The following is a 12020-nucleotide window of genomic DNA, read 5'->3' on the forward strand; positions in this document are numbered from 1 at the left end:
CTATTTGTTTATTTATCGGGTAAATGAGCATCAGCACGTGCGTGGGGAGTGATTTACGTGAAGAATCAGCGCTTTCGAGACAAATTATTGAACCTGGCTGAGGCATTATTTTCCTTGGGCTATAGGCTTACCGTTTTTTTCAATTTTTCAGGAAAATTATTCTAGGCCTATTTGTTTATTTATCGGGTAAATTGGACCAGCACGTGCGTGAGGAGTGATTTACGCGAAGAACAAGCGCTTTCGAGGCAAATTATTGAACCTGGCTGAGGCATTATTTTCCTTGGGCTATAGGCTTACCGTTTTTTCAATTTTTCAGGAAAATTATTTTAGCCCTATTTGTTTATTTATCGGATAAATGAGCCTCAGCACGTGCGTGGGGAGTGATTTACGTGAAGAACCAGCGCTTTCGAGACAAATTATTGAACCTGGCTGAGGCATTATTTTCCTTGGGCTATAGGCTTACCGTTTTTTCAATTTTTCAGGAAAATTATTCTAGGCCTATTTGGTTATTTATCGGGTAAATCGGACCAGCACGTGCGTGAGGAGTGATTTACGCGAAGAACAAGCGCTTTCGAGACAAATTATTGAACCTGGCTGAGGCATTATTTTCCTTGGGCAATAGGCTTACCGTTTTTTCAATTTTTCAGGAAAATTATTCTAGCACTATTTGTTTATTTATCGGGTAAATGAGCCTCAGCACGTGCGTGGGGAGTGATTTACGTGAAGAACCAGCGCTTTCGAGACAAATTATTGAACCTGGCTGAGGCATTATTTTCCTTGGGCTATAGGCTTACCGTTTTTTCAATTTTTCAGGAAAATTATTCTAGGCCTATTTGTTTATTTATCGGGTAAATCGGACCAGCACGTGCGTGAGGAGTGATTTACGCGAAGAACAAGCGCTTTCGAGACAAATTATTGAACCTGGCTGAGGCATTACTTTCCTTGAGCTATAGGCTTACCGTTTTTTCAATTTTTCAGGAAAATTATTCTAGCCCTATTTGTTTATTTATCGCGTAAATGAGCCTCAGCACGTGCGTGGGGAGTGATATACGTGAAGAACCAGCGCTTTCGAGACAAATTATTGAACCTGGCTGAGGCATTATTTTCCTTGGGCTATAGGCTTACCGTTTTTTCAATTTTTCAGGAAAATTATTCTAGCCCTATTTGTTTATTTATCGGGTAAATGAGCCTCAGCACGTGCGTTGGGAGTCATTTACGTGAAGAACCAGCGCTTTCGAGACAAATTATTGAACCTGGCTGAGGCATTACATTCCTTGGGCTATAGGCTTACCGTTTTTTCAATTTTTCAGGAAAATTATTTTAGCCCTATTTGTTTATTTATCGGGTAAATGAGCCTCAGCACGTGCGTGGGGAGTGATTTACGCAAAGAACCAGCGCTTTCGAGACAAATTATTGAACCTGGATGAGGCATTACTTTCCTTGGGCTATAGGCTTACCGTGTCTTTAATTTTTCAGGAAAATTATTCTAGCCCTATTTGTTTATTTATCGGGTAAATGAGCCTCAGCACGTGCGTGGGGAGTGATTTACGTGAAGAACCAGCGCTTTCGAGACAAATTATTGAACCTGGCTGAGGCATTACTTTCCTTGGGCTATAGGCTTACCGTTTCTTTAATTTTTCAGGAAAATTATTCTAGCCATATTTGTTTATTTATCGGGTAAATGAGCCTCAGCACGTGCGTGGGGAGTGATTTACGTGAAGAATCAGCGCTTTCGAGACAAATTATTGAACCTGGCTGAGGCATTATTTTCCTTGGGCTATAGGCTTACCGTTTTTTTCAATTTTTCAGGAAAATTATTCTAGGCCTATTTGTTTATTTATCGGGTAAATTGGACCAGCACGTGCGTGAGGAGTGATTTACGCGAAGAACAAGCGCTTTCGAGGCAAATTATTGAACCTGGCTGAGGCATTATTTTCCTTGGGCTATAGGCTTACCGTTTTTTCAATTTTTCAGGAAAATTATTTTAGCCCTATTTGTTTATTTATCGGATAAATGAGCCTCAGCACGTGCGTGGGGAGTGATTTACGTGAAGAACCAGCGCTTTCGAGACAAATTATTGAACCTGGCTGAGGCATTATTTTCCTTGGGCTATAGGCTTACCGTTTTTTCAATTTTTCAGGCAAATTATTCTAGGCCTATTTGGTTATTTATCGGGTAAATCGGACCAGCACGTGCGTGAGGAGTGATTTACGCGAAGAACAAGCGCTTTCGAGACAAATTATTGAACCTGGCTGAGGCATTATTTTCCTTGGGCAATAGGCTTACCGTTTTTTCAATTTTTCAGGAAAATTATTCTAGCACTATTTGTTTATTTATCGGGTAAATGAGCCTCAGCACGTGCGTGGGGAGTGATTTACGTGAAGAACCAGCGCTTTCGAGACAAATTATTGAACCTGGCTGAGGCATTATTTTCCTTGGGCTATAGGCTTACCGTTTTTTCAATTTTTCAGGAAAATTATTCTAGGCCTATTTGTTTATTTATCGGGTAAATCGGACCAGCACGTGCGTGAGGAGTGATTTACGCGAAGAACAAGCGCTTTCGAGACAAATTATTGAACCTGGCTGAGGCATTATTTTCCTTGGGCTATAGGCTTACCGTTTTTTCAATTTTTCAGGAAAATTATTCTAGCCCTATTTGTTTATTTATCGGGTAAATGAGCCTCAGCACGTGCGTGGGGAGTGATTTACGTGAAGAACCAGCGCTTTCGAGACAAATTATTGAACCTGGCTGAGGCTATATTTTCCTTGGGCTATAGGCTTACCGTTTTTTCAATTTTTCAGGAAAATTATTCTAGCCCTATTTGTTTATTTATCGGGTAAATGAGCCTGAGCACGTGCGTGGGGAGTGATTTACCCAAAGAACCAGCGCTTTCGAGACAAATTATTGAACCTGGCTGAGGCATTACTTTCCTTGAGCTATAGGCTTACCGTTTTTTCAATTTTTCAGGAAAGTTATTCTAGCCCTATTTGTTTATTTATCGGGTAAATGAGCCTCAGCACGTGCGTGGGGAGTGATTTACGTGAAGAACCAGCGCTTTCGAGACAAATTATTGAACCTGGCTGAGGCATTACTTTCCTTGGGCTATAGGCTTACCGTTTTTTCAATTTTTCAGGAAAATTATTTTAGCCCTATTTGTTTATTTATCGGTTAAAAGAGCCTCAGCACGTGCGTGGGGAGTGATTTACGTGAAGAACCAGCGCTTTCGAGACAAATTATTGAACCTGGCTGAGGCATTATTTTCCTTGGGCTATAGGCTTACCGTTTTTTCAATTTTTCAGGAAAATTATTCTAGTCCTATTTGTTTATTTATCGGGTAAATGAGCCTCAGCACGTGCGTTGGGAGTCATTTACGTGAAGAACCAGCGCTTTCGAGACAAATTATTGAACCTGGCTGAGGCACAACATTCCTTGGGCTATAGGCTTACCGTTTTTTCAATTTTTCAGGAAAATTATTTTAGCCCTATTTGTTTATTTATCGGGTAAATGAGCCTCAGCACGTGCGTGGGGAGTGATTTACGCAAAGAACCAGCGCTTTCGAGACAAATTATTGAACCTGGCTGAGGCATTACTTTCCTTGGGCTATAGGCTTACCGTGTCTTTAATTTTTCAGGAAAATTATTCTAGCCCTATTTGTTTATTTATCGGGTAAATGAGCCTCAGCACGTGCGTGGGGAGTGATTTACGTGAAGAACCAGCGCTTTCGAGACAAATTATTGAACCTGGCTGAGGCATTACTTTCCTTGGGCTATAGGCTTACCGTTTCTTTAATTTTTCAGGAAAATTATTCTAGCCCTATTTGTTTATTTATCGGGTAAATGAGCCTCAGCACGTGCGTGGGGAGTGATTTACGTGAAGAATCAGCGCTTTCGAGACAAATTATTGAACCTGGCTGAGGCATTATTTTCCTTGGGCTATAGGCTTACCGTTTTTTTCAATTTTTCAGGAAAATTATTCTAGGCCTATTTGTTTATTTATCGGGTAAATTGGACCAGCACGTGCGTGAGGAGTGATTTACGCGAAGAACAAGCGCTTTCGAGGCAAATTATTGAACCTGGCTGAGGCATTATTTTCCTTGGGCTATAGGCTTACCGTTTTTTCAATTTTTCAGGAAAATTATTTTAGCCCTATTTGTTTATTTATCGGATAAATGAGCCTCAGCACGTGCGTGGGGAGTGATTTACGTGAAGAACCAGCGCTTTCGAGACAAATTATTGAACCTGGCTGAGGCATTATTTTCCTTGGGCTATAGGCTTACCGTTTTTTCAATTTTTCAGGAAAATTATTCTAGGCCTATTTGGTTATTTATCGGGTAAATCGGACCAGCACGTGCGTGAGGAGTGATTTACGCGAAGAACAAGCGCTTTCGAGACAAATTATTGAACCTCGCTGAGGCATTATTTTCCTTGGGCAATAGGCTTACCGTTTTTTCAATTTTTCAGGAAAATTATTCTAGCACTATTTGTTTATTTATCGGGTAAATGAGCCTCAGCACGTGCGTGGGGAGTGATTTACGTGAAGAACCAGCGCTTTCGAGACAAATTATTGAACCTGGCTGAGGCATTATTTTCCTTGGGCTATAGGCTTACCGTTTTTTCAATTTTTCAGGAAAATTATTCTAGGCCTATTTGTTTATTTATCGGGTAAATCGGACCAGCACGTGCGTGAGGAGTGATTTACGCGAAGAACAAGCGCTTTCGAGACAAATTATTGAACCTGGCTGAGGCATTATTTTCCTTGGGCTATAGGCTTACCGTTTTTTCAATTTTTCAGGAAAATTATTCTAGCCCTATTTGTTTATTTATCGGGTAAATGAGCCTCAGCACGTGCGTGGGGAGTGATTTACGTGAAGAACCAGCGCTTTCGAGACAAATTATTGAACCTGGCTGAGGCTATATTTTCCTTGGGCTATAGGCTTACCGTTTTTTCAATTTTTCAGGAAAATTATTCTAGCCCTATTTGTTTATTTATCGGGTAAATGAGCCTGAGCACGTGCGTGGGGAGTGATTTACCCAAAGAACCAGCGCTTTCGAGACAAATTATTGAACCTGGCTGAGGCATTACTTTCCTTGAGCTATAGGCTTACCGTTTTTTCAATTTTTCAGGAAAGTTATTCTAGCCCTATTTGTTTATTTATCGGGTAAATGAGCCTCAGCACGTGCGTGGGGAGTGATTTACGTGAAGAACCAGCGCTTTCGAGACAAATTATTGAACCTGGCTGAGGCATTACTTTCCTTGGGCTATAGGCTTACCGTTTTTTCAATTTTTCAGGAAAATTATTTTAGCCCTATTTGTTTATTTATCGGTTAAAAGAGCCTCAGCACGTGCGTGGGGAGTGATTTACGTGAAGAACCAGCGCTTTCGAGACAAATTATTGAACCTGGCTGAGGCATTATTTTCCTTGGGCTATAGGCTTACCGTTTTTTCAATTTTTCAGGAAAATTATTCTAGTCCTATTTGTTTATTTATCGGGTAAATGAGCCTCAGCACGTGCGTTGGGAGTCATTTACGTGAAGAACCAGCGTTTTCGAGACAAATTATTGAACCTGGCTGAGGCATTACATTCCTTGGGCTATAGGCTTACCGTTTTTTCAATTTTTCAGGAAAATTATTTTAGCCCTATTTGTTTATTTATCGGGTAAATGAGCCTCAGCACGTGCGTGGGGAGTGATTTACGCAAAGAACCAGCGCTTTCGAGACAAATTATTGAACCTGGCTGAGGCATTACTTTCCTTGGGCTATAGGCTTACCGTGTCTTTAATTTTTCAGGAAAATTATTCTAGCCCTATTTGTTTATTTATCGGGTAAATGAGCCTCAGCACGTGCGTGGGGAGTGATTTACGTGAAGAACCAGCGCTTTCGAGACAAATTATTGAACCTGGCTGAGGCATTACTTTCCTTGGGCTATAGGCTTACCGTTTCTTTAATTTTTCAGGAAAATTATTCTAGCCCTATTTGTTTATTTATCGGGTAAATGAGCCTCAGCACGTGCGTGGGGAGTGATTTACGTGAAGAATCAGCGCTTTCGAGACAAATTATTGAACCTGGCTGAGGCATTATTTTCCTTGGGCTATAGGCTTACCGTTTTTTTCAATTTTTCAGGAAAATTATTCTAGGCCTATTTGTTTATTTATCGGGTAAATTGGACCAGCACGTGCGTGAGGAGTGATTTACGCGAAGAACAAGCGCTTTCGAGGCAAATTATTGAACCTGGCTGAGGCATTATTTTCCTTGGGCTATAGGCTTACCGTTTTTTCAATTTTTCAGGAAAATTATTTTAGCCCTATTTGTTTATTTATCGGATAAATGAGCCTCAGCACGTGCGTGGGGAGTGATTTACGTGAAGAACCAGCGCTTTCGAGACAAATTATTGAACCTGGCTGAGGCATTATTTTCCTTGGGCTATAGGCTTACCGTTTTTTCAATTTTTCAGAAAAATTATTCTAGGCCTATTTGGTTATTTATCGGGTAAATCGGACCAGCACGTGCGTGAGGAGTGATTTACGCGAAGAACAAGCGCTTTCGAGACAAATTATTGAACCTCGCTGAGGCATTATTTTCCTTGGGCAATAGGCTTACCGTTTTTTCAATTTTTCAGGAAAATTATTCTAGCACTATTTGTTTATTTATCGGGTAAATGAGCCTCAGCACGTGCGTGGGGAGTGATTTACGTGAAGAACCAGCGCTTTCGAGACAAATTATTGAACCTGGCTGAGGCATTATTTTCCTTGGGCTATAGGCTTACCGTTTTTTCAATTTTTCAGGAAAATTATTCTAGGCCTATTTGTTTATTTATCGGGTAAATCGGACCAGCACGTGCGTGAGGAGTGATTTACGCGAAGAACAAGCGCTTTCGAGACAAATTATTGAACCTGGCTGAGGCATTATTTTCCTTGGGCTATAGGCTTACCGTTTTTTCAATTTTTCAGGAAAATTATTCTAGCCCTATTTGTTTATTTATCGGGTAAATGAGCCTCAGCACGTGCGTGGGGAGTGATTTACGTGAAGAACCAGCGCTTTCGAGACAAATTATTGAACCTGGCTGAGGCATTACTTTCCTTGGGCTATAGGCTTACCGTTTTTTCAATTTTTCAGGAAAATTATTTTAGCCCTATTTGTTTATTTATCGGTTAAAAGAGCCTCAGCACGTGCGTGGGGAGTGATTTACGTGAAGAACCAGCGCTTTCGAGACAAATTATTGAACCTGGCTGAGGCATTATTTTCCTTGGGCTATAGGCTTACCGTTTTTTCAATTTTTCAGGAAAATTATTCTAGTCCTATTTGTTTATTTATCGGGTAAATGAGCCTCAGCACGTGCGTGGGGAGTGATTTACGTGAAGAACCAGCGCTTTCGAGACAAATTATTGAACCTGGCTGAGGCATTACTTTCCTTGGGCTATAGGCTTACCGTTTTTTCAATTTTTCAGGAAAATTATTTTAGCCCTATTTGTTTATTTATCGGTTAAAAGAGCCTCAGCACGTGCGTGGGGAGTGATTTACGTGAAGAACCAGCGCTTTCGAGACAAATTATTGAACCTGGCTGAGGCATTATTTTCCTTGGGCTATAGGCTTACCGTTTTTTCAATTTTTCAGGAAAATTATTCTAGCCATATTTCTTTATTTATCGGGTAAATGAGCCTCAGCACGTGCGTGGGGAGTGATTTACGTGAAGAACCAGCGCTTTCGAGACAAATTATTGAACCTGGCTGAGGCATTATTTTCCTTGGGCTATAGGCTTACCATTTTTTCAATTTTTCAGGAAAATTATTTTAGCCCTATTTGTTTATTTATCGGTTAAAAGAGCGCCAGCACGTGCGTGGGGAGTGATTTACGTGAAGAACCAGCGCTTTCGAGACAAATTATTGGACATGGCTGAGGCATTATTTTCCTTGGGCTATAGGCTTACCGTTTTTTCAATTTTTCAGGAAAATTATTCTAGCCATATTTCTTTATTTATCGGGTAAATGAGCCTCAGCACGTGCGTGGGGAGTGATTTACGTGAAGAACCAGCGCTTTCGAGACAAATTATTGAACCTGGCTGAGGCATTATTTTCCTTGGGCTATATGCTTACCGTTTTTTCAATTTTTCAGGAAAATTATTCTAGCCCTATTTGTTTATTTATCGGGTAAATGAGCCTCAGCACGTGCGTGGGGAGTGATTTACGTGAAGAACCAGCGCTTTCGAGACAAATTATTGAACCTGGCTGAGGCATTATTTTCCTTGGGCTATAGGCTTACCGTTTTTTCAATTTTTCAGGAAAATTATTCTAGCCATATTTCTTTATTTATCGGGTAAATGAGCCTCAGCACGTGCGTGGGGAGTGATTTACGTGAAGAACCAGCGCTTTCGAGACAAATTATTGAACCTGGCTGAGGCATTATTTTCCTTGGGCTATAGGCTTACCGTTTTTTCAATTTTTCAGGAAAATTATTCTAGCCATATTTCTTTATTTATCGGGTAAATGAGCCTAGGCACGTGCGTGGGGAGTGATTTACGTGAAGAACCAGCGCTTTCGAGACAAATTATTGAACCTGGCTGAGGCATTACTTTCCTTGGGCTATAGGCTTACCGTTTTTTCAATTTTTCAGGAAAATTATTTTAGCCCTATTTGCTTATTTATCGGTTAAAAGAGCCTCAGCACGTGCGTGGGGAGTGATTTACGTTAAGAACCAGCGCTTTCGAGCAAATTATTGAACCTGGCTGAGGCATTATTTTCCTTGGGCTATAGGCTTACCGTTTTTTCAATTTTTCGGGAAAATTATTTTAGCCCTATTTGTTTATTTATCGGGTAAATGAGCCTCAGCACGTGCGTGGGGAGTGATTTACGTGAAGAACCAGCGCTTTCGAGTCAAATTATTGAACCTCGCTGAGGCATTACATTCCTTGGGCTATAGGCTTACCGTTTTTTCAATTTTTCAGGAAAATTATTTTAGCCCTATTTGTTTATTTATCGGGTAAATGAGCCTCAGCACGTGCGTGGGGAGTGATTTACGTGAAGAACCAGCGCTTTCGAGACAAATTATTGAACCTGGCTGAGGCATTATTTTACTTGGGCTATAGGCTTACCGTTTTTTCAATTTTTCAGGAAAATTATTCAAGCCCGATTTGTTTATTTATCGGGTAAATGAGCCTCAGCACGTGCGTGGGGAGTGATTTACGTGAAGAACCAGCGCTTTCCAGACAAATTATTGAACCTGGCTGAGGCATTACTTTCCTTGGGCTATACGCTTACCGTTTTTTCAATTTTTCAGGAAAATTATTCTAGCCCTATTCGTTTATTTATCAGGTAAATGAGCCTCAGCACGTGCGTGGGGAGTGATTTACGTGAAGAACCAGCGCTTTCGAGACAAATTATTGAACCTGGCTGAGGCATTACTTTCCTTGAGCTATAGGCTTACCGTTTTTTAAATTTTTCAGGAAAGTTATTCTAGCCCTATTTGTTTATTTATCGGGTAAATGAGCCTCAGCACGTGCGTGGGGAGTGATTTACGTGAAGAACCAGCGCTTTCGAGACAAATTATTGAACCTGGCTGAGGCATTACTTTCCTTGGGCTATAGGCTTACCGTTTTTTCAATTTTTCAGGAAAATTATTTTAGCCCTATTTGTTTATTTATCGGTTAAAAGAGCCTCAGCACGTGCGTGGGGAGTGATTTACGTGAAGAACCAGCGCTTTCGAGACAAATTATTGAACCTGGCTGAGGCATTATTTTCCTTGGGCTATAGGCTTACCGTTTTTTCAATTTTTCAGGAAAATTATTCTAGTCCTATTTGTTTATTTATCGGTTAAAAGAGCCTCAGCACGTGCGTGGGCAGTGATTTACGTGAAGAACCAGCGCTTTCGAGACAAATTATTGAACCTGGCTGAGGCATTATTTTCCTTGGGCTATAGCCTTACCGTTTTTTCAGTTTTTCAGGAAAATTATTCCAGCCCTATTTGTTTATTTATCGGGTAAATGAGCCTCAGCACGTGCGTGGGGAGTGATTTACGCAAAGAACCAGCGCTTTCGAGACAAATTATTGAACCTGGCTGAGGCATTACTTTCCTTGAGCTATAGGCTTACCGTTTTTTCAATTTTTCAGGAAAATTATTTTAGCCCTATTTGCTTATTTATCGGCTAAATGAGCCTCAGCACGTGCGTGGGAAGTGATTTACGTGAACAACCAGCGCTTTCGAGACAAATCATTGAACCTGGCTGAGGCATTATTTTCCTTGGGCTATAGGCTTACCGTTTTTTCAATTTTTCAGGAGAATTATTCTAGCCCTATTTGTTTATTTATCGGGTAAATGAGCCTCAGCACGTGCGTGGGGAGTGATTTAAGCGAAGAACCAGCGCTTTCGAGACAAATTATTGAACCTGGCTGAGGCATTATTTTCCTTGGGCTATAGGCTTACCGTTTCTTTTTTTTCAATTTTTCAGGAAAGTTATTCTAGCCCTATTTGTTTATTTATCGGGTAAATGAGCCTCAGCACGTGCGTGGGGAGTGATTTACGCGAGGAACCAGCGCTTTCGAGACAAATTATTGAACCTGGCTGAGGCATTATTTTCCTTGGGCTATAGGCTTACCGTTTTTTCAATTTTTCGGGAAAATTATTTTAGCCCTATTTGTTTATTTATCGGGTAAATGAGCCTCAGCACGTGCGTGGGGAGTGATTTACGTGAAGAACCAGCGCTTTCGAGTCACATTATTGAACCTCGCTGAGGCATTACATTCCTTGAGCTATAGGCTTACCGTTTTTTCAATTTTTCGGGAAAATTATTTTAGCCCTATTTGTTTATTTATCGGGTAAATGAGCCTCAGCACGTGCGTGGGGAGTGATTTACGTGAAGAACCAGCGCTTTCGAGTCAAATTATTGAACCTCGCTGAGGCATTACATTCCTTGGGCTATAGGCTTACCGTTTTTTCAATTTTTCAGGAAAATTATTTTAGCCCTATTTGTTTATTTATCGGGTAAATGAGCCTCAGAACGTGCGTGGGGATTGATTTACGTGAAGAACCAGCGCTTTCGAGACAAATTATTGAACCTGGCTGAGGCATTATTTTACTTTGGCTATAGGCTTACCGTTTTTTCAATTTTTCAGGAAAATTATTCTAGCCCGATTTGTTTATTTATCGGGTAAATGAGCCTCAGCACGTGCGTGGGGAGTGATTTACGTGAAGAACCAGCGCTTTCCAGACAAATTATTGAACCTGGCTGAGGCATTACTTTCCTTGGGCTATACGCTTACCGTTTTTTCAATTTTTCAGGAAAATTATTCTAGCCCTATTTGTTTATTTATAAGGTAAATGAGCCTCAGCACGTGCGTGGGGAGTGATTTACGTGAAGAACCAGCGCTTTCGAGACAAATTATTGAACCTGGCTGAGGCATTACTTTCCTTGGGCTATAGGCTTACCGTCTTTTCAATTTTTCAGGAAAATTATTCTAGCCCTATTTGTTTATTTATCGGGTAAATGAGCCTCAGCACGTGCGTGGGGAGTGATTTACGTGAAGAACCAGCGCTTTCGGGACAAATTATTGAACCTGGCTGAGGCTATATTTTCCTTGGGCTATATATAGGCTTACCGTTTTTTCAATTTTTCAGGAAAATTATTCCAGCCCTATTTGTTTATTTATCGGGTAAATGAGCCTCAGCACGTGCGTGGGGAGTGATTTACGCAAAGAACCAGCGCTTTCGAGACAAATTATTGAACCTGGCTGAGGCATTACTTTCCATGAGCTATAGGCTTACCGTTTTTTCAATTTTTCAGGAAAGTTATTCTAGCCCTATTTGTTTATTTATCGGGTAAATGAGCCTCAGCACGTGCGTGGGGAGTGATTTACGTGAAGAACCAGCGCTTTCGAGACAAATTATTGAACCTGGCTGAGGCATTACTTTCCTTGGGCTATAGGCTTACCGTTTTTTCAATTTTTCAGGAAAATTATTTTAGCCCTATTTGTTTATTTATCGGTTAAAAGAGCCTCAGCACGTGCGTGGGGAGTGATTTACGTGAAGAACC

This window comes from Dermacentor variabilis, chromosome 7 (assembly GCF_050947875.1).
Source record: "Dermacentor variabilis isolate Ectoservices chromosome 7, ASM5094787v1, whole genome shotgun sequence".
NCBI lineage: Eukaryota > Metazoa > Arthropoda > Arachnida > Ixodida > Ixodidae > Dermacentor > Dermacentor variabilis.